This window comes from Artibeus jamaicensis, unplaced genomic scaffold, assembly GCF_021234435.1.
Source record: "Artibeus jamaicensis isolate MK-2021 breed Jamaican fruit bat unplaced genomic scaffold, CSHL_Jam_final contig_3126, whole genome shotgun sequence".
Classification (NCBI taxonomy): Eukaryota; Metazoa; Chordata; class Mammalia; order Chiroptera; family Phyllostomidae; genus Artibeus; species Artibeus jamaicensis.
In genome coordinates this window covers 1,103,810-1,127,063 of record NW_026521723.1, presented here as the reverse complement: position 1 = coordinate 1,127,063, position 23,254 = coordinate 1,103,810, and the positions used below count along the sequence as shown (strand labels likewise).

At 36.3% G+C, this 23,254-nt stretch overlaps 1 protein-coding gene across 3 annotated transcripts in view; it reads right to left on the bottom strand.

Annotated features, from left to right (window-relative positions):
- The window catches only part of ZPLD1 (zona pellucida like domain containing 1), a 148,717-nt gene extending 147,117 nt beyond the window's left edge, over positions 1-1,600 (bottom strand). The window contains exon 1 of one of the 3 annotated variants that reach the window (XM_053663102.1): positions 1,560-1,600. The gene's annotated coding sequence lies outside the window, so the exon portion shown is untranslated. The remainder of the gene's footprint in view (positions 1-1,559) is intronic. The other 2 variants (XM_053663103.1, XM_053663106.1) reach the window with 2 other exon arrangements.
- Positions 1,601-23,254: the final 21,654 nt, after the last annotated feature.

Genomic DNA, 23,254 nt, shown 5'->3' with positions numbered 1-23,254 from the left:
ATTCAATGAGTGAATGTAAATTCAAATTCCAGTTATTTTCATTCAGAAAATGTATTGCACACACACTGTGTCCCAGACATTGGCACAGTTCTTGACATTGTCTGGACTGTAGAGTGCTACCTTATTCAGAATTAGAGAAATATGAAGTTCTAGTAATAAAAGGACTTTAAAAATGACTTTTTAAAATTCGACCACTCTAGGAAACTGAAGCTAAAAATTGTTGAATAAGATGTTCAAATCTTACAACTTAAAGAGTATAGTAAAAACTTCCCCCAGCAGAAGACATCTCACTGTGAATCCATTGCTTCTCTCATGGTGAGAACATTGTAATGAGAAAGTGAGCAGCAAAACCTCTCAGGCTCCAGAATGATGTGAATTTAAGGAATGTTCACACAGGACGTCAAATGATATCAGTGTTCAATATGAACCATAGATTCTTATGTATTTTATGTAAAATGAATAGATAATAACTTTCATTTGCAATATTTTGCTGTGAAGCCCTGAATGAATATACTTAAAGTGCATTATGAGGATCACATTTTCAACTTTCACATTTTCAAGTAGACTGTGGATGTCCAAAGACAACGCTTTGAAATACCAAAAATTTTGTGTTTAGGATACCTTTGATTCAAAGACTGACCACCATTATCTTCTTACTCTTCCGAGATCCTAGTAGATAAAGCTTCAGTATTTAAAAAGTTATAAATATCAATCAAGAGAATGTGGTTAGGAGAGGAGCATCAGTAGTAAATAAATTCCGAGAATCCTCTGGAACATGAGTGCATGTAGGTGTAAAGAGGAGGAAGGAGCCAAAAGAAACACAGCCTGGTACTTGTGGAAGGACACACGGATGAAGGAAAACCTCTTTCCCTGCAGGATCCCAGGAGGCTTGCCCATTCAGTAATGTCAAGTGTTTAGGAAGCCAGAGGTAAGAACTGAGGTTAAGAACTAGGAGATAAATTGAAAGTTTGTATAAAGAAGATTTCACAGGACACGTGATGTCAAACTTTACCAGCTAAATGAACTTCTCCGAGGCAATGAACCAAAAATCCCACAATGTAACAGCCAGATGGCCACTCTCGTGGTGTCATTTCAAAGGACTGAGGCCATCTGGCTGCTATACTGTGGGACTCAGCACATATTAGGATGTATCTGGGGCTGTTCAATTTCCTTAGGGAGGAACCTTTGGTTCAGTTGGAGGCAATGAGATCAAAGCCTGGAACTTAACTGAGGACAAATATCTAAAGGTTTTCATCAACTAGAATGCAGGTTTGGATTGCTAGTGGCCACCTTTTCACCGTTCGGTAAAATGAAGCCAATGTAAAGTGAAGCAGAGCCTAAACACAGGAGGCAGCAAAGTCCTGAAAACCCCATGGAGCCCCTGGCTACAAAGGTGCCTTTACTCAGAGTTACCCACGGAGTTCAGGGAGTAAATCCAATGCATATTTTGCATAATGAAAATGTTCAACATTACAGAAAATACATGGGGGGACTCCCAAAATAATAATTTGTTTATGAAAAATTGTATATTTATTCTTATATGTTTAAAATTCACTTACCTTCAAAGTACTCTCCATTTGATGTTTTTTCCACTGCTCAAAACAGTTTTTTTTAAGATTTTATTTATTTATCTTTAGAGGTGAAGGGAAGGAAAGAAGGAGAGGAGAAAAATATCAATATATGGTTGCCTCTCATGTGTCCCTTGCTGGGAACTGGCCTGCAACCCAGGCATGTGCCCTGACTGGGAATCGAACTGTGACCTTTTCACACTTCGATTCCCAGGGGCTGGGATTTGCAGGCCAGTGCTCAATCCACTGAGCTACACCAGCCAGGGCTCAAAACAGCTTTTGAACTCATAAATTTTGATGCCTCTTAGTGTTTCTGCTGGGTTTTTTTTTGTTTCACCTCTTCCACATCAGCAAAATGTTTCCCTTTGAAAAGTACTTTTTTCTCCTTGGTCACTTCTCTTGTCCAAGGAGGACATACAGAGGGTCCAGATACATATGAAATGATGTTCATCATCACCAGCCATCAGAGAGATGCAGATTAAAACCACCTGAGATACCATTTCACACCTGTGAGAATGGCCATCATAAACAAATCAACAAACAACAAGTGTTGGAGAGTGTGGAGAAAAGGGATGCTTAGTGCACTGTTAGTGGAATTGCAGACTGGTACAGCCACTGTGGAAAACAGTACAGAATTTCCTCAGAAAACTAAAAATGGATCTGCTTTTTGACCCAGCAATACCACTCCTGGGAGTATACCCTAAGAACCCTAAAACAGCAATTCAGAAGAACCTATGCACCCCAATGTTCATAGCAGCACAATTTACAACAACCAAGTTCTGGAAGCAACCTAAGTGCCCATCAGTAAATGAGTGGATAAAAAATTATGGCACATTTACACGATGGAATACTACACAGCAGAAAGAAAAAAGGAGCTCCTACCCTTCACAAAAGCATGGATGGAACTGGAGAGCATTATGCTAAGTGAAATAAGTCAGGCGGTAAAAAGACAAATACCACATGATCTCACATATAAGAGGAACCTAATCAACAAAACAGACAAGCGAGCAAAATATAACCAGAGACACTGAAATAAAGAACAGACTGATAGTAACCAAAGAGAGGGGGAAGAAGAAGAATGGAGGAAAATAGGGGAAGGGCCATCAAGGAACATGTATAAAAGACACATAGACAAAGCCAAAGGGGGTAGGTTAAAGGGTGAAAAGCTGGGATGGATGGGGCAAGGGGTATAATAGGGTGAAAATAGAGACAACTAACAACAATAAAAGTTTTAATGACTTTTTTCATCTGGGGGAGTAAAAAAAATTTGCTCGGGGTAACATTGGGTGAATAGGGAGGGTAGGCCATGGGGGTTCATGCTGTTTTGATCAAAAAGTGCTGAACATTCAGTGCAGAGTGGGCAAGTGCTTCATACATCTCCCCTTATGAAATGAGCAAACACATGGAAAAAGTCTTCAAAAAATTCACATAAAGCCTCCCACAACAATGCCAGCTATTTACTGATATAGATGAGTTCCTAGAACACTCACCTAGCAGGGGGAGCCTGTACTACACGGGGCCTGCCGTCCAGAGACAATTCTGGTTTTTTGGACAGTACCCCCTCATATTATAATATAAGATTGTTTTTCATAATTAAGTTTCATTTTTCCACATTCTCATATAAATGGGGTATGGTTTGGAGAAGGAATATATTTAGAGATATGAGGTGAAGTGGTAAATAGTCTTCTGAATTTTTAGAGATTTTATTTACTTTTATAAGTTAAAGTGTTTTTTAATAATAGCAATAAAACTTTTAAAGAAAAAATATGTAAGACATGACAAAAGCTGAGAGAGATAAAAACCCAGTGAATCTAAAATACAAGCATTAGGAAGTCAGAAAGCACATTTTAGAAAGAAGTCAGACTGCAGAGAAAGAAATGAGGGCAACGGATGACAACGCTGAATTCTGCCTTAACCCTGTGATCCCAGAGAGCAGTAGCAGTTAAAGAAATTACTCTACCTTTTGTGTTCCAAACAAACTACTCTATTTTTTGTGCTCCAGAAAATGTCTTATTGCCAAGAAACATCATTCCTCATGTGATTTAGATGAGACTCATAGGTGCCCCCTCTTGTCGACCTATGATAAAGCTAGACACAGATCCTCCAAATTCCCATTCTTTGCTTCCTAATGATTAGCTGTTTCAACCTCACTAACACGTTAGAACAAAATGCTTGTTTACTCTATAGTGGTTACATTTTCTTCCTCTAGGCCACTTTTGATCGACATTCAGCCTGAGCCAGTATAGGACCTCTTTTTTTTTATTATATTTTTCCCATTAAAATTTACCCTATTATTTCTCCCTACCCCTACAATCACACACTGTCATCCATGTTCATGAGTCCTTTTACATTTTGCTTGATCCCTCCACCCATAAATGCCCCTGCTGAGAATGTACTAACTAACCTCAGGATAACAGTCTCTGATCTACTACTGCCTTTTCACAGCCATTCTCACTCATCCCATTTCCCAACCTGCTTCTTTCCGGCCTTGCTTCCTCTAAAAGCAAAGCCCTTTCCTCACTAGTTTTTGAGATGCTTGTGGAGCTTATGGCCCAAGCATTCTCGCTATTGCAATAGTCTCCTTCCTCCCTCTTGCAATAAAATCTCTCCTTACCTAAGCCTGATTTTGTTTTTCTCTGATACTAATTAAAAGTTCAAGCAGTAAAGATTGATTCTAGAGGAATGCTAGGGGAAAAAAGTCAAAAAAAAGAAGTCTCGGCAGAATTGAAATCAGCATGCAGATTGATGTGCGGGGAAGCTCGCGAAATTATTGAGATTTCAAACTGATGTCAGAAAAAAACATGCCAATTACCCACACAGAACAAAAGTCTCCTTGGATCCCTTGATACAAAGTAGGGTTAGATATCATGGCTCATCCCAGGCTGGGAAGAGGGAAGGCAGGGTTGTGGTCAGAGGAAGCACGAAGCCGCGGCCTATGGGCCACAGATGCAGCGTGTAAATGAGTGGTGGTGGGGAGCGCCTGGAGGACGCAGCAGCCCCCACCCCTTTGTCCATGGGGGGTATGTTTCAGGTGGAGGCCAGAAACCTCAGGTAGTCCTGAACCCTGTATATACTACACTTGTCTCCTACACATACCTATGATATAGTTTAACTTATGTATTCGGTACATTAGGAGATTAGCAACAATAATTGATAAATAGCAAATTACAATGATATACTGTAATAAAATTTATGTGAATGTGCTCATGCACTGACTTTCTCTCACAACAGATCTGATAGCCAAGATGGCTTCCCAGGGACTAACACATGGGGAGCGTGCGCAGTGAGGTTATGCTGGACAAAGGGGTAATTTATGTCCAGGGTGGGACAGAGTGGGACAACGTGAGATTTCATCCCACTACTCAGAATGGCATGAAATTTAAAACTTACAAATTGCTTGTTTCTGGAATTTTATATTTAATATTTTCCAACCACAGTTGACCATGGTAATGGAAGCTCAGAAAATCAAACCGTGGGTAAGGGAAGACTGTTACACTGGGCTAACTGTTAAAGCAACACCATCGCAAAAGTCAACATCCAAACTGTCAACTTGCGTTAATGAGAATAACTGTTGGTCCCCTCCTTCCAGGCGTATGTCACAGCAGCAACCTTAATGAGAGCTTCAGCGTGTGTGGAATCTGAAGTTGTGTGGGAGCCATGAGGAAGAACACCTTTTAGGCTGCAATCCTTAGCATCTCACTTTTCAGTAGAAGGGGTGAAGCCTCAGGTCCCGAAAGACAAGCCTTTCCTACTGCTCAATGAACATTTTTAAGACAGCTATGCAAGAGCTTTTCTGATCTTCTGTCCCAAGGCACTAATTCTAGAAAGGGGAACACAGAAGCCAGCTTTTAATGACAAGCATTTGCAACAATCAAGGTAAACTCATTATTATCCCTGTCATTACCATGCTTAGTATTAAGAACAATTGCAGCAGAACCTTTGTTTTCCGACCTAGTGGGTTAGCCTAAAGCAGTAATGCTCAGCTATTCTTGGTATAATGCACAAGTGGGGTGGATGGTTGTCATAACGAAGATAATATTTCCAAACAAAATATCCACTTCGTGTACTTATGTCTTCTTGTATGCCCTTAAAGCTTCTTACAAGTGATGCATATAAATAAAAATCTGTTCATTGCAAGTTAATTAAATTTTGAAAATTTGCAAATAACCAATTTGGGGTTGGTTTAAAAACTTGTAATATATTCATAAAATATAGCATATATATTCTGTAGATCTCTATTTAGAATCTATCCATCTATATAAATAAATACAGACATAGAAGGATAGTTGCAATATGTCATTGAAAGTAAAAAAAGCAAGTTACAGGACAAGATGACGCACACACAGATATAGTCCCAAAAGATGGACACAGAACCAGTAACTGTGGCTCCTTTTAGGAAGCAGGTTGTGGGGTCGAGAGGGGTAAGAGTATTACTTACCAATTTTTTGCTTCATATATTTCTGTATTATTTTTTACAATAAATAAGTGGTGCTTTTATAATTTAAAATATCAATTTTGATTTTTTTAATTAATGCTAGAACCAAATAAATATTCTCTGAAACACTGGCCAATTTGTGTTCAACATGACAGTGCTTTTATAGGATGAATGAAGGGCGACATATAAGATATGCAACTGCATTACAATCCTTAAAACAGCTATACGCCCAAAATAGTGAGGACGCTTCAGACTCCGAGAAAACCAGCATCACCAGAATTTAAAAATACCTTTTGAACTATGCCCCAGCCTGTGGAAATAAAAGCCAACTAGCACTCACGATTAGGAAAAAAACTTTAACAAAATTTTCTGCCACATTTAGAAATGGATTGCTTTTATTTTCTTTCATCTCATTTTGTTATTTATTACTCCTCTGCTCATGCATATGCTTCATTAATCCCTCAGAGCTCACTTACAAAACACAGTTCCAAAGATAAATTTATTAAGCCTTTCAAGAGGCCAACAACAGCATTTTTAACCAAGCGCTGGGCCCTTCTGAGAGAAAGGCCCTGTGCCAACGTATGAGTCACACACCCTCTAAGCAAGCCCTGCACTTCACCAAGAGAAATACAAGAAGTGGCCCCACTACTGTTTCGCAGGGTTGGTGGAAAATGTGTCTATAACTATGTGTGGCAAACAGAGGTTGAGCTATTCTGCTCTGGGAAGAGCAGTGTAAGCCTCTGGGCATGGCAACCACAATGGAAGTTGGTTGTGTACCCATTTCCTTTGTCGCTCGGTAATGCTTTTTAGTTTGCTTTTCAATACACTGTTTTATTGATAATGAGTATAAAAAGTAAATTCTGTTAAATAAGCTTTTAAGTTCTGCTTCTCAAGAAAACTGATGATACCCATGCAATTTGTAATGTGTTTTTGTCAGTGTTTACCATCTACATTCAGAGCCATGGTGATTTTGTGGACTGAAAAACCAGATGTCAGAATTTGCCAAAAAATTATCGGCATCCACTTCAAGTGAATAGCTAATTCAAGAAAAATTGCTCAAAGACAATAATTTAACCTGTGCAGATGTACAACTCTATCAACCATAACTTTTCATTAAGATCAAAACATTATGCTTATAAATTAATTTTAGTTATTTTTGTAAACCTATGAAATGTGAAATAATAGCTGTTAGTGGGCTGGCCTCATTAACTGTAAAACTTTGTAAAACTGAAATGATGCCAGTTAGATAGTAGTGTTATCATATGCTGTAAGCAGAAAATCAATTCATTCCAATAATGATTTCATAATTTCATTCAAATCATGGCATCAAAGATGAAGTTTTTATAAATTCTTCCTGTCAAAAATGAAACATTTTACCTTATTTTTTCCCATTACTATTTACGTTGTCTGTATCAATGACTCCTTTTCCTTTTTGCTTTAATCAACATTACTGAAATATAATTTAAATATGATAAAATTCACCCATTTTAATTGTATTGATAATAAATGTTGACAGGTGATACACTTTAGGTAACCACCACTGCCACAATGAAGATATAAAATATTTTCATTATCCCAAACCATTTGCTAATAATCCTTATTATCCAACTCTTTCACCACAGGAAAACGCTCACCTGCCATCATTACAAATTAATTTTGTCTTTTCTAAAATTGAATATAAATAGAATTATACAACATGTATATACTCTTTTGTATCTGAATTCTTCGACCCAGCATGACTTTTGAGATCGCTGTATGTCATTGCAGGTGTTGGTTTGTTCTTTTGTCACTGAGTACTCTTTAATCCTGTGAGTGTACCATGACTGTGTAGCCATTTATCTGTTGATATTTGGGGGTTTGGGATTTGGAACGATCATGATATAAGCTCGTATGATCATTGTTATTCAGATCCCTGTGTGGACACACATTTTGTCTTAAATACCTAGGAGTATTTAAGAGTATTCTGGGTCATATGTTAAATGTGTGCTTCATCTTATAAAAATCTTACAAAATGTTTTCCAAAATATTTTTATACTCTGACAAGCAATGAATGCCACTTCTAAATGCTCTACATCTTTGCCAACACATAAAAAAAACTTATCATTTTTTTAAATACATAGTTATAGCTCATTGTGATTTTAATATGCATTATCCTGGTAATTAATTATTCCCAACACCTTTTTATATGTTTATTGGCCATTAATATACCTATTTTGTGAAGTGTATATTCAAATATTTTGCCAAATTTTGAGGGGTTATTTATATATTCATTACAAACTAGCAACTGTTTGTTATAGCCTGAATATAAGTCCTTTTTCATATAAATGTATTACAAATATTTTTTCCTACCCTGGGGATATATAAAGTGGTCTATACTCTATTCACAGAAGTGTGCAACGGTCATCGCTATACAATTTTAGATCATCTTCATTATCCCAAACAAAACTCTGTACCCATTATCAACTACTCCTCATTTTTTTTCTTCCCCATACCCTGGCAATTATTTTCTGTCTCTATAGAGTTGCTTATTCTAGACATTTCATATGAATGGAATAGTACAATATGTGATATTTTATGACTGATATCTTTTACTTAGTATGATATTTTTAAGTTTCATTCATGTGGCAGCATGTCTCAGTACTTCATTTCATTGTCAAATAATATTCATTGTATGGATATATCATTATTTTATCCATTCATTAGTTATCGATATTTTGGTTTCTCCCACTTTTTGGTATTATATATGATACTCTTATGAAGAGACATGTATAAGTTTATGTGTGGAAATGTGTTTTACTTTATTTTGTGTATATACTGAGGAATGAAATTGCTGGGCACTGTTTCATATTTTAAGGAACTACCAAACTGTTTTCCAAAATAGTTGTACTGTTTGACCATATTACCAGCAATAAGTGGATGTTTCCATTTCTCTGCCTTTTAGGCGTTTCTTACTGTTGTTGGTTGTTTTCGGTTTGTTTGTTTTGAATTTTAGGTGTGAAGTTTAGTTGTGCTATCTTGTTGTGGTTTTTATCCGGTTTTTATCTGTGGTATGTCCTTAATGACTAATGATATTGACCATGTTTTATATAATTATAGAAGACTTTTGTAGACTTTTGGAGAAATGACTTCTCAAATCCTTTGGCCATTTTTAATTGGGTTATTTGTCTTTTTATATTTGAGTTGTTTATACATTATGAATACAAGTATATTAATATATGTATGATTTCCTAATGCATTGACCTCAGTCCTCAGGTTGTCCATTTTCTTTCCTGATGGTGTCCTTTAAAGCCCCAAAACGTTTTTATTTTGATGATGTGCAGTTTATGTATTTTTTTTAATATAAGCAAAATATTTTTTGCTTATATTTTATGTCAGATTTAAGAAACCATTGCCTAGTCCATAGTCACAAAGATTTAACTTATATATATTTTTAAGATTGGTATAGATTTATTTCTTATAATCAGTTCTCAGGTAATTTTAGTTAATTTTCATATATAGTGTGACATAGAGGTCTTTTTTTATTTTTTGCATGTAGGTGCTCAGTTATCCCAGTACCAGCACCATTTGTTGAAAATGACTATTATTTCTCCATTGAATCAGCCTGGTACCAATGCATATAAATATACCAACTGCATTTTAAAGGGGCTGCTGCTTTTACCTCCTGGGTAGAATTGATTTGTGTGTTTGTGTGTGGGTGTGTGGAGGAGTGTGCAATATATATAATGTTATGTGTGTGTCCTCTTATCCATGGTACAAAATGCATATCACTTCTAAAAGAAAGACAACACTGTGAACAAAACATTTATTTTAATTTAAAATCACTGTCTTGTTTTCAAAGCAGTAAGAAGAAAAAACTTTTTTCTTCATAAAGATAAACCTTCTAAAAAAACAGGTTTTAAAATAAAAATACTAGTATACCATAAGGCACTGCATTAAAAAGGATTATAAGCAAGGAAAGAAATTCACTCACATGAAAACTTAATAGTTCCTGATCTCAACCACCAAAATAGAAACCAATTTTTAAAAAAAGAGATGCTAGCTGTTGAGAAGGCTGGTTTAGTACCACTGATGTACTCAGCGCTGTGAAAGAAATATGAATATAGTCTGGCCTTACATCTTCTGAACTTTGCTGATTGCACTATATGGAAAGATGCATCTGTTCCTCTCTTAGAACAGATAGTAGTCTTTAAAAGAATACTCAAAAAACCTACAGGGATTCTGAGGCAGGACCGTTAAACATAGACCTCAATGCATGTGGCTGTTCACTTGACACTGTGTATACCACACACCCTGCTAATGTTCATCGATAACATCTCTGAAACATGGAAATTAAGGCTTCATTTAGTGCTAACAGTAGCAACATTTCAAAGCCAGATATTACTGAAGACAAATGGATACTTTGGCCTGAAATATTGAGCTTTTACAAAAGCATTTCTTCTCTAAGCTGAGGCTTGCTTATCTGTTTACCTGAAAGAAGAGGGGGGAAAAAAGTCTACTCTCTGTAATTTTTTAAGAATAAAATGAATAAGTGCAATAAAATGAAAAGTCCATGAAGAGTTTTGTGGGAGCCAGAGGTTTATTCAATTTTAAAAACATACTTTCTAGGGGGCTCCCATCAAGGTAGCAACATAAGTAAATGCAGTACTTCAATCCTTGCACAACCACATTGAAACTACAATTAAACTACAGAGCAACCATCATTCAGAACCATCTGAAATCTAGCTGTAAAAGAATCCTATAATTAAGGATATAAAGAAGAAGCCACATTGAGACTGCTAGGAGGGGCAGAGACTCAAAACAAGGGGGTCCCACACCCATGAGTGATAGATAAAAATTAGGAGGATATCTCAGCTGCAGAGGTCCCCCCTGAGAGATGAGGGATCCCAGCCCCATACCAGACCCTCCAGTGCCAGAAAGAGAAGTCCGCATAAATTCTGGCTCTAAAAAATCAGCTCAAATTGTGGCTGAGTGAGATGAAGGACATCTGGAGTCCCCGACATTTCTCTTAAAGAGCCCACACACTGACTCACTAGGATTCATTTGCTCTGAGCTCTAGTATTGGGTCACCAGGGACATACGAGGCAGAACTGAGAGTTGTCTGGTATCAGTTGAGAGCTGAAGAAATATCATTCTCCCAGACAGAAGTTCTGGCAGACACCATTGTTTCTTTTCTGAGCCCTTCTCAGAAAGCTGGCAGGCATGCACCATATCTGAGACTTCACCAACATGGCTAACACTGTTAGCCCTGCCCTGGTGATTCCTTGAGACCCTGACCCACCCAACTTGCAGGACCAACCAAAGCCATTTCCAATGGATTTCTTTAAAAAAATTATTGTGCTTTTTTTCATAATCATTTGATCCCCTCTTATACCCTCTCCCTGCAATCACCCAACTTTTGTCCATGTCCATGACTCCTTTTTCCTTTTTGGTTAAACCCTCCACTTCTTCACCTCCCCCTTAGCTCTCATCCTGCTCTCCATCTGTGATTCTGTCTCTGTTTTGCTTGTTAGTTCAGTTTGTTTGCTAGATTCCACATATGAGTGAAATCATAAGATATTTGTCTTTCTTTGACTGGCTTATTTCACTTAGTATAATGTTCTCCAGATCCATCCATTCTGTCACAAAGTGCAAAATTTTTCTTCTTTTTCATGGCCAAGTGGTATTCCATTGTGTAAATGTCCCATAGCTGTTTCATCCACTCATCTGTTGATGGACATTTGGGCTTCTTCCCTATCTTTCTTCCCCTATCTTGGCAATGGTAAATAACACTGCAATGAACATAGGCGTGTTTACATTCTCTTGAATTAGTGTTTAGGGTTCCTTCAGATATATTCTCAGAAGTGAGATCACTGGGTCAAAAGGCAGAGCCATTTTTAGTTTATTGAGGTATCTCCATACTGTTTTCCACAGTGGCTGCACCAATCTGCATTCCCACCAACAGTACAATAAGGTTCCCTTTCTCCACATCCCCAGCAGCAGTTGTTATTTGCTGATTTCTTGATGATGGCCATTCTGACAGTTGTGAGATTATATCTCATTGCATTTTTTATTTGTATTTCTCTGATGATCAGTGATATTGAGCATCTTCTCAACAATATGTCTACTGGCCATTTGTATGCCCTCTTTGGTGAAGTGTCTATTTAGGTCCATTGCCCATTATTTAATTGGGTTGTTGGGGGGGTTGAGTTTTTTATGTGCTTTATAAATTTTGGTTATTAACCCCTTATTATATATATATTGGCAAATATGTTTTCCCATGTTATGGGTTGTCTTTTTATTGTATTGATGATTTCCTTTGCTGTGCAAAACTTTAAAATCGATAATAAGACAGAGATGCCCACTTTCACCTCTCTTATTCAACATAGTACTGGAAGTCCTAGCCACACCAACCATACAAGAGGAAATAAAAGGCATCCAATTTAGAAAGAAAGAAGTAAAACTGTCTGTTTTTGCAGATGACATGATACTGTAAGTAGAGAACCTGAAAGATTCCTCAAAGAAACTACTAGAACTGATCAATGAATTCAGCAAAGTAGCAGGATACAAAATTAACATCCAGAAATCAGTTGCATTTTTATATGCCAATAATGAACTAACAGAAAGAGAAACTAAGAAAATAATCCCACTCATAATTGCTTCAAAAGGAATAAAGTACCCATGAATAAACTTAACCGAGGATGTAAAAGATCTGTACTCAGAAAATTACAAGGTAATGAAGAAAGATACTAAAGAAAATACAAATAATTAGAAGCACAGACCATGTTCCTGGATAAGAATTAACATCATTAAAATGGTCATACTACCTGAAGCAAACTATAGATTCAACACAATTTTTATCAAGATTTCAATGATGTATTTCACAGAACAAATATTTCAAAAATGTATATGGACCTGCAAAAGGTCCTGTGTAGTAACAGTGATCCTGAAAAAGGGCAAAGTTGGAGCAATCACACTACCTAATATCAAACTATACTACAAGGCCACAGTAATAAAACAGCCTGGCAGTCATATAAAAACAGACACATAGATCAATGGAACAGAACAGAGAGCCCAGAAATAAATCTACACCTTTATAGTCAATTAATATTCAACAGTGGAAGCAAGCACATACGATGGGCTAATGGTAGTTCCTTCAATAAATGATGTTGGGAAAACTGGACAGATGTACAGAAAAAAAGAAACTAGACCACCTTCTTACACTACACCCAAAAATAAATTTTTAAAAAAAGGACAACAGGCCCAAAATGAAGTCACTTACATTAGACATCCTTGAAGTAAAATGAAGACTTAATACCTAATCATAGTTAATGTTTCTCAGTTATCTGAACTTTAACCAGCCAGCCTGGAATTTCTTAGTCAGCACTGGGAGGAAATCCTCAACAGACCTCTTCCTCTATCCTAAAACAATGCATTCTTTGCTAATATTTTCTTTTTTCCTCTCTATATCTATCTATCTATCTATCTATCTATCTATCTATCATCTAGCTATTTATCTGCCTTTAAAAATCTTCCATTTTCTGAAGTTCAGTGGAGCTGCTTTCTATTCCTAGGTGCATGCTGCCTGATTCATGAAACATTGAATAAAGTCAATTTGATCTTTAATTTTACTTCACTGGATTTTTGCTATTGAATGAAAGTCTACCTTGAACTATACTAAAATATACAATTCTCAAAAGTAAAACTATTTTTTGTACCTTTGAAAAATAACCAAGTATGTTTAATACAAAACCTCAATATTAAGAGACTTTTATCAAGAATGAATTCACTTCCTTGCCCCTAAGTCAAATTTAACTGTTTAAAATGATAATGTTTTCATTATTTTTCTAAAGTTCCAGTATTTCAATGGGAAGAATATTCTTAATAAACGTAAATGTGATACCAAATAGCATTGTTTTGGAAGTTTGAAGTCTCCTTCCTGGTCGATATTTTCAAGGTGAACTTTGTCCTCCTGAGTGATCCATATTTTGTACATATACAATTGATTTGAAATTCTTATTTTCCAGTCACTTTGCTTTGTGAAAGCTTAACCATTCTCAGTTAAATCAAAACAAGTATGCAAGTAAATATTTGTATCTCTGCTCTTGTTTTCTAGAGTCATAAGTTTAGGAAGGTGTCATCAGAATACTGTCAGGACACAGTTTCTTTTTTAATAAGTCACAATATTTATTTTTTGATCCCTGCCATTTGCGGTAATTCTTCTTCCAAAGGGTACATTCTTTCTTTAATAAATTGTGTCATAATCTCTATATACATGCAATGCATTATTTCCCATAGACAACATGATTAATGTGCTGCTCAACTCTCAGTGACTTGCAGTTGCAACACAGAACACTCCTCTTCACCTCTCAACCCACAATCGAGAAGCTCTTCGTCATCCTATTTTTTAATTCTTTGTCTAGAGATGACCTATTGTTTCTCAGTATCTATGATTATTTCATTTTATATTTAAATGAGAAGTGCAAACCATGGACTTTAACTATCCTAGTATTTCGGTTTTATAGAATTAGCTCATTTTCCTATTTAAAATCAGAATATCACTCTTTCTCCTGATTGTAACTAAAACCTTTTAGAAGACGATCATCTTAAAAGTTCTTAAGTTTCTTTTAAGATCAATATTTGTTGGGCCCACACTGCAAAAATGAAGCTCGGAGAAGTATAAGGCCCTGAATGGCTGAATTCGGACTAATAATTAGACCAAGAGTTACAGAATCCAGCCTACCAATGCATTTTACTTGACAAGCTGAATGTTTTAAAAACAATCCCATAGCGGTTATTTTTACACAGGCATGAACTCTCCAAATTGCCATGTCTGCACCACTTGCTATAATTAGGCAGCCATTTCACACATTTCTATTACTTAGCTGTCCCACAAGAGCAGAGCCGATTTCAACACCCAGTTGATAAGCATTAGAAGTTTTAGATTAAAAGAATGTTAGCATTTAAAGGGTCTTAGAAATATATTGTTCAGTCTTCTAACTTTACTAACAAGGCACAGATAAATGACTTGTTCAACATTAAATTAGTAGAATAGCAGGAAAATCAAATTTCTCACTCCTAATATTTCCCTCTCCTTGTAACACTTGGTCTTCCAAGCCCTAAGTCTAAACTTTTCTTTTAACATAATGTAAGACTCAAGAGAGTAGGACCTTTTAGTTTCTAGAAAATTATGTATTCCTGAAGCCTAAAACCATAGGAAAAATTTAATAAGCAGTTGATTTTTGTTAATTAAATGAGTAATGAGTGCTTAGTCAGAAGTGCTGTGGAAAATAAGAGAATTAATATCAACTTAGGTTACTTGCCAGGTACTTTACATATTTGATTATATTTATATTTAACCATTCCAAAAACAAGCTAGGGGAGAAATTATTGCCCTGCTTTACAGATGAAAACTGAGAGCTAGTAGGTGACAGTACACACAGTTCACTAAAATCTTATGTTGTTCACAACAGTGTTGCATGGCTTGGCAGGGCCAATAATAGAATTCTTGAAATCAATATACTGTCCAAGCAAGGTAAAACATACTAAGAGTCCTTATAATATCATAGACATCATGCTAAGCTTTTTATAGTTTAATACTCTGTGTTAACTACTATTTTTATTCCCATTTTCCCAATGAGAAAATGAGGCACAGAGAATTTAAAAACTTGTTTAAAATCACATAACTGTGGGGCAGAATATAATATAAACCCAAAGAAGTTGCTTCAATATCCACACTCATAATTATTGCACTAAACTGGCACATAGACCAAGATAGCAGTTCTCAAAGTGTGGTTCCCTGATAAGTAGCAGCAGCATCGCCTAGGAACTTGTTAGAAAAGCTAACTTTAGGGCCCCATCCAAGACCTGTTGAATCGGAATCTGTGGGGGTAACAATGAGTATGCTGTATATGAACAGTCCTCTATGTGCTTCTGATGGATGCTGAAGTCTGAGAACCTCTGAACTAAGAAGTGACACAATTATTTCTAAGATGATCTTAGATTCAGCTTTACATGTATAAGCTTCCAGAAATTATGGCACATGTATATACTTTAAATATATAGACAAAACAGCACTGTACTATAATTTATTTTTTATAATCAATATAAATATTTTCATATAATGATTTTTTTGAGAACTAAACTTTCAATGGCAGCTTAGCACCTGCTATGGACTGAATATTTGCAAACCCTCACCAGAAAAAAATTGTATATGCTGAAGACTTAATTTTTAATGTGATGATATTTGAAAGTGGAACCTTTGAGAGGTAATTAGCTTTTTTTTATTGTTGTTCAAGTACAGTTGTCTCCATTTCCCCACCATCACTCCCCCTCACCCCACCCATCTCCACCTCCCACGCTCAACCCTGCCCCCTTTGGCTTTGTTCATGTGTCCTTTATACATGTTCCTTGGCAACTCTGCCCCTCTTTTCCCCCATTATCCCTCTCCTCCCACCCCTCTGGTTACTGTCAGTTTGTTCTTTATTTCAATGTCTCTGGTTATATTTTGCCAGCTTGTTTGTTTTGTTTATTAGGTTCCACCTGTAGGTGAGATCATATGGCATTTGTCTTTCACCACCTGCCTTATTTCACTTAGCATAATGCTCTCCAGATCCCTCCATGCTGTCATGAAGGATAGGAGCTCCTTCTTTCTTTCTCCTCTGTAGTATTCCATTGTGTAAATGTATCACAGATTTTTTGATCCATTCATTTATTGGACATTTAGGTTGCTTCCAACACTTGGCTATTGTAAATTGCGCTGCTATGAAAATTGGTAATTAATTTTAAATGAGGTCATAGGTTTAGAGATTCCACAGGATTAGTGCCTCAGTAAGAGGAAGAGATCAGAGCAGCCTGCCCTAAGATTGTACCTCTATCTATCACATACACATACCAGAATTTACTAACAAATCCCTAGTGTGTCAAGAATCAGGAATGGCCTGAGATTTTACCCTGCTTGTAAGCTAACAAGTTAGTCTGTTGCTGTTTCATGGATACCGGCAGAAGACACAGGACTCCTCGGTCAGAGAAAAAGATTTTATCACTTGCAGCATATAAAACAACAGGAGCACCAGCATATTTGCATTTGTTCCCCTTGCCCCTAAGTCCCACAAGGGTGTGTCATGGTTCTGGTAGATACTTGCATACACAGAGGTTGTGTTACGGGAGAGGAACCCGGAGCCGAAGGTCAAGAACTTCTTGATACAGAGCAATCATTGTGGCAATTAGAAGATAAGGCAGGTTCCCTTCTCTAGAGGAATGCGCTGCTACATGTCATCAGGCTATGGTCACCTTGACTGCTTAGCTGCCTATGAAACTATGCAATATCTCAAGACATATAAGTCTTGCAATCTTGTACACTTTGTTTGAACATGGAGGATCTCAGGGCCCAGATCAGACTGTCCCTCCCCATGATTGGTGGACATTTAGACTGCTTAGTTTTTTTATTCTTTTAAATAATGCCACAGTAAACCATCTTATATTTAAAAACTATATCTCTTATTATTTACTTAAGTAAATTCCTAGAGATAGAATTGTATGATCAGTAATTTTTAGTGGTTTTTAAAGTTTTGATAAATATTTCACTTAACACATTGAATTAAAAAGCTTATTTCTACAAATTTTTACCAGCACTAGGTAATTTTTTTGTGTTCTTAAAATTTGGAAGTTTTCTTAAAAATCACATTATTAATGCTAATTAGCACTTTTTATTATTATTGAAGTGAAATTTTAATAGATTTATTAGAATTTGTATTTCTTTTATGCATAAACTGTAAAAGTACCTGCTTTTTTATTCTTTTAGAATTATATATTTTCTTACTGAATATAAGAAGTATTAAAATATTTTTAATAATGTCCACAGGCTTCTCCTTTATTCAGCAATAACACTATAGCTATAGATATCAATACCTATTTATGTCCACAATTAATTTAACATTAATCCATTGAAAGAATTAATGATTTTTTAATTACTGCCAAAAAGATGAAGCCTCTTATAAAGTATCTTATTACTATCTCTCTAAGGAAACTACTTTGGAAAAATTACCCTGCTTGACGAGTGCACCAGCCCACAGTGTCCATGGCTTCATGGATGAAACATGAGACAAATTCACACGGACTACCGAGTCCTATGGAGGAAAAGGGACGGCGTGGCTGCTCCCTCAAGGGGGGAGCTCCTCAGAATGGCCTGGCAACTCTCTCAAGGGGAGAATATGCTGACCCTTACCTAGACAGGCTTTTATTGTTTTTTTTACACAGGAGTTTAGATACAACTTATTAATCATTGTCAGGCAGTAAATAGTAGATAGTATACAAAGGACCATTAGGGCTTCTTCTAAGTCAGGGTCTATCAGCTAAAAGGCTACAGAACTTTGGGAAAACAAACTCATTTTCTGCCTGGGCCTTTATCATTTAACTAAGAACATTCTTAGCAAAACAGACTTCACAGGATTGTTAGGAATTCTTTCTTAGGCCAGATCACCCTGGAACTCACTCTAGCCAGGCAAGGGGCTGCACTGCCTCTTCCATCACAGGTTTTCAGGCTTAAGTGATTAGAGCCAGGAAATGCTTCTCCCAGAGGACATGGGGACTCAGGCTATGTCAGAATAGCCAGGGGGCGAGGGTTCATCACTCTCTCTTTGTTGCAGCCTCCCAGGTCCTTCCATGATGGCCTCCCAAGTGATCTTGTCTGTCTTAGGTTGCCCCGCCTCTGAGGGGTCTTACTCCTCATCAACTATCAGCTGTGCATTGGGGGCAGGGGAGTAAGTCAAGGCAGTGTTTGCTACCAGAGATGAGCGTCATCTCCTTGCGGCTTACATTCCGGAGGTTGCTCACTCATCCTTATCTATGGGGGCTTTACAGCTCCTGAAACTAGTCGGAGCAGTTCCCAACACTTGCTGAACAAATAAAACCTATTTTTCAATATGTGGGATAGGGAGTTCTTTGCAGGTTCAGCAGGAATTCAGTAGGAAGAATTCAGTAGGAAGGAAAGCTCCAATAAATTTTTCTTCTAAACTTACGTAGGTCCTTCTTTGCTAATGATTTTGTGCTGATGGTTCTTGCTCATCTCTAAGTAGTAATCAGTCCTGTTTTAATTTAAGTCCATAGTTTAAAAAAATTATTGGCACTGGCTATCAAAATCTTATTTTAGTTCATGTGTATCAATTTCTACTCTATCATGAGTAGAAATTGGTTTCGGTAACATTATCTGTTGTTTCTGCTTCCGCTTTCCACTCTGTCACGTTACCCTGCCAGCTACAGAAGAACCAGGCGTAATGGAGTTATGCAGAGTAGGGAAGTGCTATCAAAAGTGAAAATTTCACTTGTCTCAACTCTGCTGCTCTTCCCAGTTCTTCTGCTCTTTGTTTTTGAAACTGTTGATCCTCCTCTCACTTCTTTCTTCAGCTGCTTTACAACTGCTGACAATAGCACTATAGCTCCAGCCACACGGCACTGAAAAATTCAGTCCCAAAACACAAATAAGCTGGAGAAGTGGTTTTAGGAAAAAATTTATTTCGTTTCCATGCCCATAATTATAACAGATTCTTAATGGTCTTCTTATCCTCCTTCATAATGAAGTATATATTTTCTGAAAACTACATTTTATGAAAGAAATATTTATAATACATGGAGTACAATAATGGAGATATTAATGACCTTTTAGCCTTTAGACAAGATCAATGGTCTCTTGAGCATGTATTGACTTTGACATTACCTGAGATGATATTTAGATCAAATCAATAAATCTTGATTGCTGATATCAATGGTAGTCAATATCTGCTTATTCCCAGGTAGAATACAAATGAGTAAGCAGGAGTTCAAGTGAAGATTGCCAGTATCTTTTAGGTTTTCTCATTAAAAGACCTTAAATCTTGGTTCTAAAAATGATCTAGGTTAAAATTACTAAAATTTGTAGAATTAAGTCCTTTCTCTGTAATTTAACAGGTATGAATCACTATCTAGGAATGATTATAAAAGTCAAAGAACAATAAATTATATTAAATCATTTGCCATAAAATGAAAAGTGTCATGGGTCCATTAAAAATTCTCAGAAAAGTTGACTGTGTTAGCCCAGCCAGAGTTGGTCCTTGGGCACCTAGCAAGCAAGAAACAGTCCTCTTGTATACAGGTGAGAGAAGCCTGGTGGTCCGGCAAGTATGAGAAAAAGTATCAGAGCATCATTGTGACCACAGACCTAGAGTGTATGGTATCTGCTCTGAGAAAGCAATGAGAAACAACCCTCCAGATATAGGTCAGCCAAAGTGAGATGTCTGAGAAAGTGTGCTGTGGGCACACATCTGGGGCATAGCACCATTGGGTGTCCCCACACTCCTGTACAGGTGACTCATCATTCAGCTTTAGCAGGAATAAACAAACCACAGCATGCTAGACCCAGCAAGATCCCACACTCTAGTAATATCCCTCCAGCAAAATTTTGTCCTACTGACAAAGCTTAATAGTATGCTTATGTGAAAGAGAAAGGTGTAGACAACCCAGTTCATTATTGCAGAGTAGGTACTGAAGGCCGAATTTAGAGCTAAGAGGCAATAATTTAATAACTGTTGTTGAAAACTTTTGCATGTGGGTCATTGGTACATATTCTGTTGTAAATTGTTTGTTCATGTCATCATATTTTTTTCTTGAGAGGATTTTATATCTTTTATTTCTACAAATCCTTTACATGTTACAAATATCCATGTAGTTTATCATATACTTTTTATAGTTTTAGGACATAGAAGAAATTTAAATATTTTGTAGAAAAAATGTGTTTATTTTTTTTCATTTTCTCTAAACTTTTTGTTTATATTTCTTTTGTCCAAATACTTAGAGATAATTTTCCTTACCTAAAACTAGACAAATAATCACCTATATTATATTCTGGTATATTTTATATTCATTTAAAATTTAACCCAGGGAGTTTTCTTTTGTATATGACATAAGGTAGAAATTTAATTTTATTCTCCTCCAACTGTTTTCTAATTATCCAAAGGCTAAATGAACTGTTATATTCCCTCTTTTTTATGTTGTGTTATATTATTAAATATTTGAAAGCAACAGAAATGATTTCATAGGTACCTACAAACCCATCAAACACAGGCAACAGATGTTAGCATGTTACTATGTTGTCTTAAATTTTTTTAAGAAAATAAAATATTGTAGTGTATAGACAGCCATAACCCCCTCTCTCTTTTTTACCTTCCTCATTCCCCAGAAGTAGCTAACATCTTAAAGTTGCAATGTATTATTAGTCTGCATGTTTTAATATTTTTATTGTATGTTTGCATACAAAATTTGTATATTTTAAGAAATGTACATAAATGGTACACTCTATATACCCTTTAGCAACTTTTTAACTCAACATTACATTTTTCATATATACACACATTTTCACACACACATACTTTATTCATTTGACTACAATGTGGTGTTCTCGTTTATTTTTTATTAAAAAAATATTTTTGTTCATTCCCCACTACTTAGAAATAATGTGAACTAGAAAGTGCTTGCAGTGACTTACCCTCTCACACACGACACCTGAGGTCACTTTTCAGCAGACTCCCACAGATGAATGTTATCAGACATTTACTTTTGCAGACCTGTCGGGTATAGAATGTTATCTTATTTTTATCTTAATTTGTATTTTCCTGAGGACTAATGAGATTATATTTATAGGCCATTCAAATTTACTGTTTCATGAATTATCTGTTAAAACAATGCCTATTTTTCTTATAGAAACATTCAACTAGAAGGTCAACTGCTTTGGTACGCAATGCTCTGGGGTGAAGGTAGGCTAATTTGTATAGAGAACTCCAGTTCCTCCTAAGATAAATACAATGGAAACACTAAGTTCTGCATCACAGCAACCTTGCAACATTGCCACACTTTGGGAAATGATGACTGTATTACTAGTAGCAGTAGCAGTAATCATCACGATAGCAACAGCATACATTTCCACAAATCTCAAAGGTGCCAGATACTCTGCTTGTTAATGTACTTTCATCTAATTTTTACAACAACTCTATGACATGAATTCTATTATTATCTTTACTTTATAGATGAGAAATCTGAAGTTCAGATGCTTGTATTACTTGTCCTAAATCACACAGCTAAAGAGAAGCAAAAGCAAAATTCAAATCTAGTTCACCTGACCCAGAACTTAGAATTTTAACTAGGCAATCTATATACTGAACCCAAGTGTGTAGGGATGCAAAGTAGGCACTTAGACTAGATATCACCATGTAATGAATATCTATAGAGCACAATGGGATCATTCTTCAGTAGTGACAACACATGGTAATGAGAAACCATAAGTAGATGACCAATGTGAATTTACAGTTATCTTGGAAATGTGATTGATAGCCTCTGGTCTGAGAGCAAGCTGGGACAGTAAGGAAGGAGAAGCACTCAAATGGGGATGCTGGGCTCCCAGCTAACAAGAGCACATTGTTGCTTGAATGATTAATCGGCAAGATAACGAAGATGTGACATATTGCTACTCCTGGTTGGTGAGGTGAGTCATTTTGTATGTGTAAACCTAATCTATAATGTATATTTTTATACACTAGTGGAGTGTAGATTTATAACTGCTTTTTAGAGGGAGGTGGCAATGTTTGGAAAACAGCCATAGCCTTTGAGGTGAGGGAACAAACAGTGACTGTTTTCTGCCATAACGCGGTGACACAGGAAGTGCCGTCAACTAGAAAGTGCAGCAGGGGCGGAAGGGCAACAAGGATATTTCCTACTTTCTTACTGTGGTTTGTCACTTTGAGTCAGACCAGTCAGTGACTTATAACCTCGTGTAAGGTTTTAAGTCTTAAATTTTCTATTGATAATGTATTCAGCACTAATTTCTAGAAAAATATAAAGCACTTGCTGTGTCTTTTTGTTTGAAAAAATGGCAGTTTCAAATGAGCTTTACAATTTTCTTCATGAGATCCATGCATCTTTATGTCAATAGTAACTACTCAATTATAATTAATCATTTTAGAGAACATGTTATTGCTTTTTATAAATCAGCTGCTTTTGCTAACTTTACAAATGCATTTTGATGAATTTTTATTTATACTGTTGTCATATTTCCAGTTTTTAAAAGTCCCTTTTTTAAATCTTTAGGGTTAGGATTGCAAAGGACCTTAGAGATCCTCCAGCTCAATTTTAGTAAGAAAATTGTCACTCAGACAAGGGAAGAAAATTGTCCAAAGTTTTTATCTTTTATTAGTGGCAACCCTCGGGCAAAAAGCCAATTTTTAGAGGGGTTCCAGGCTCTTCCATCAAG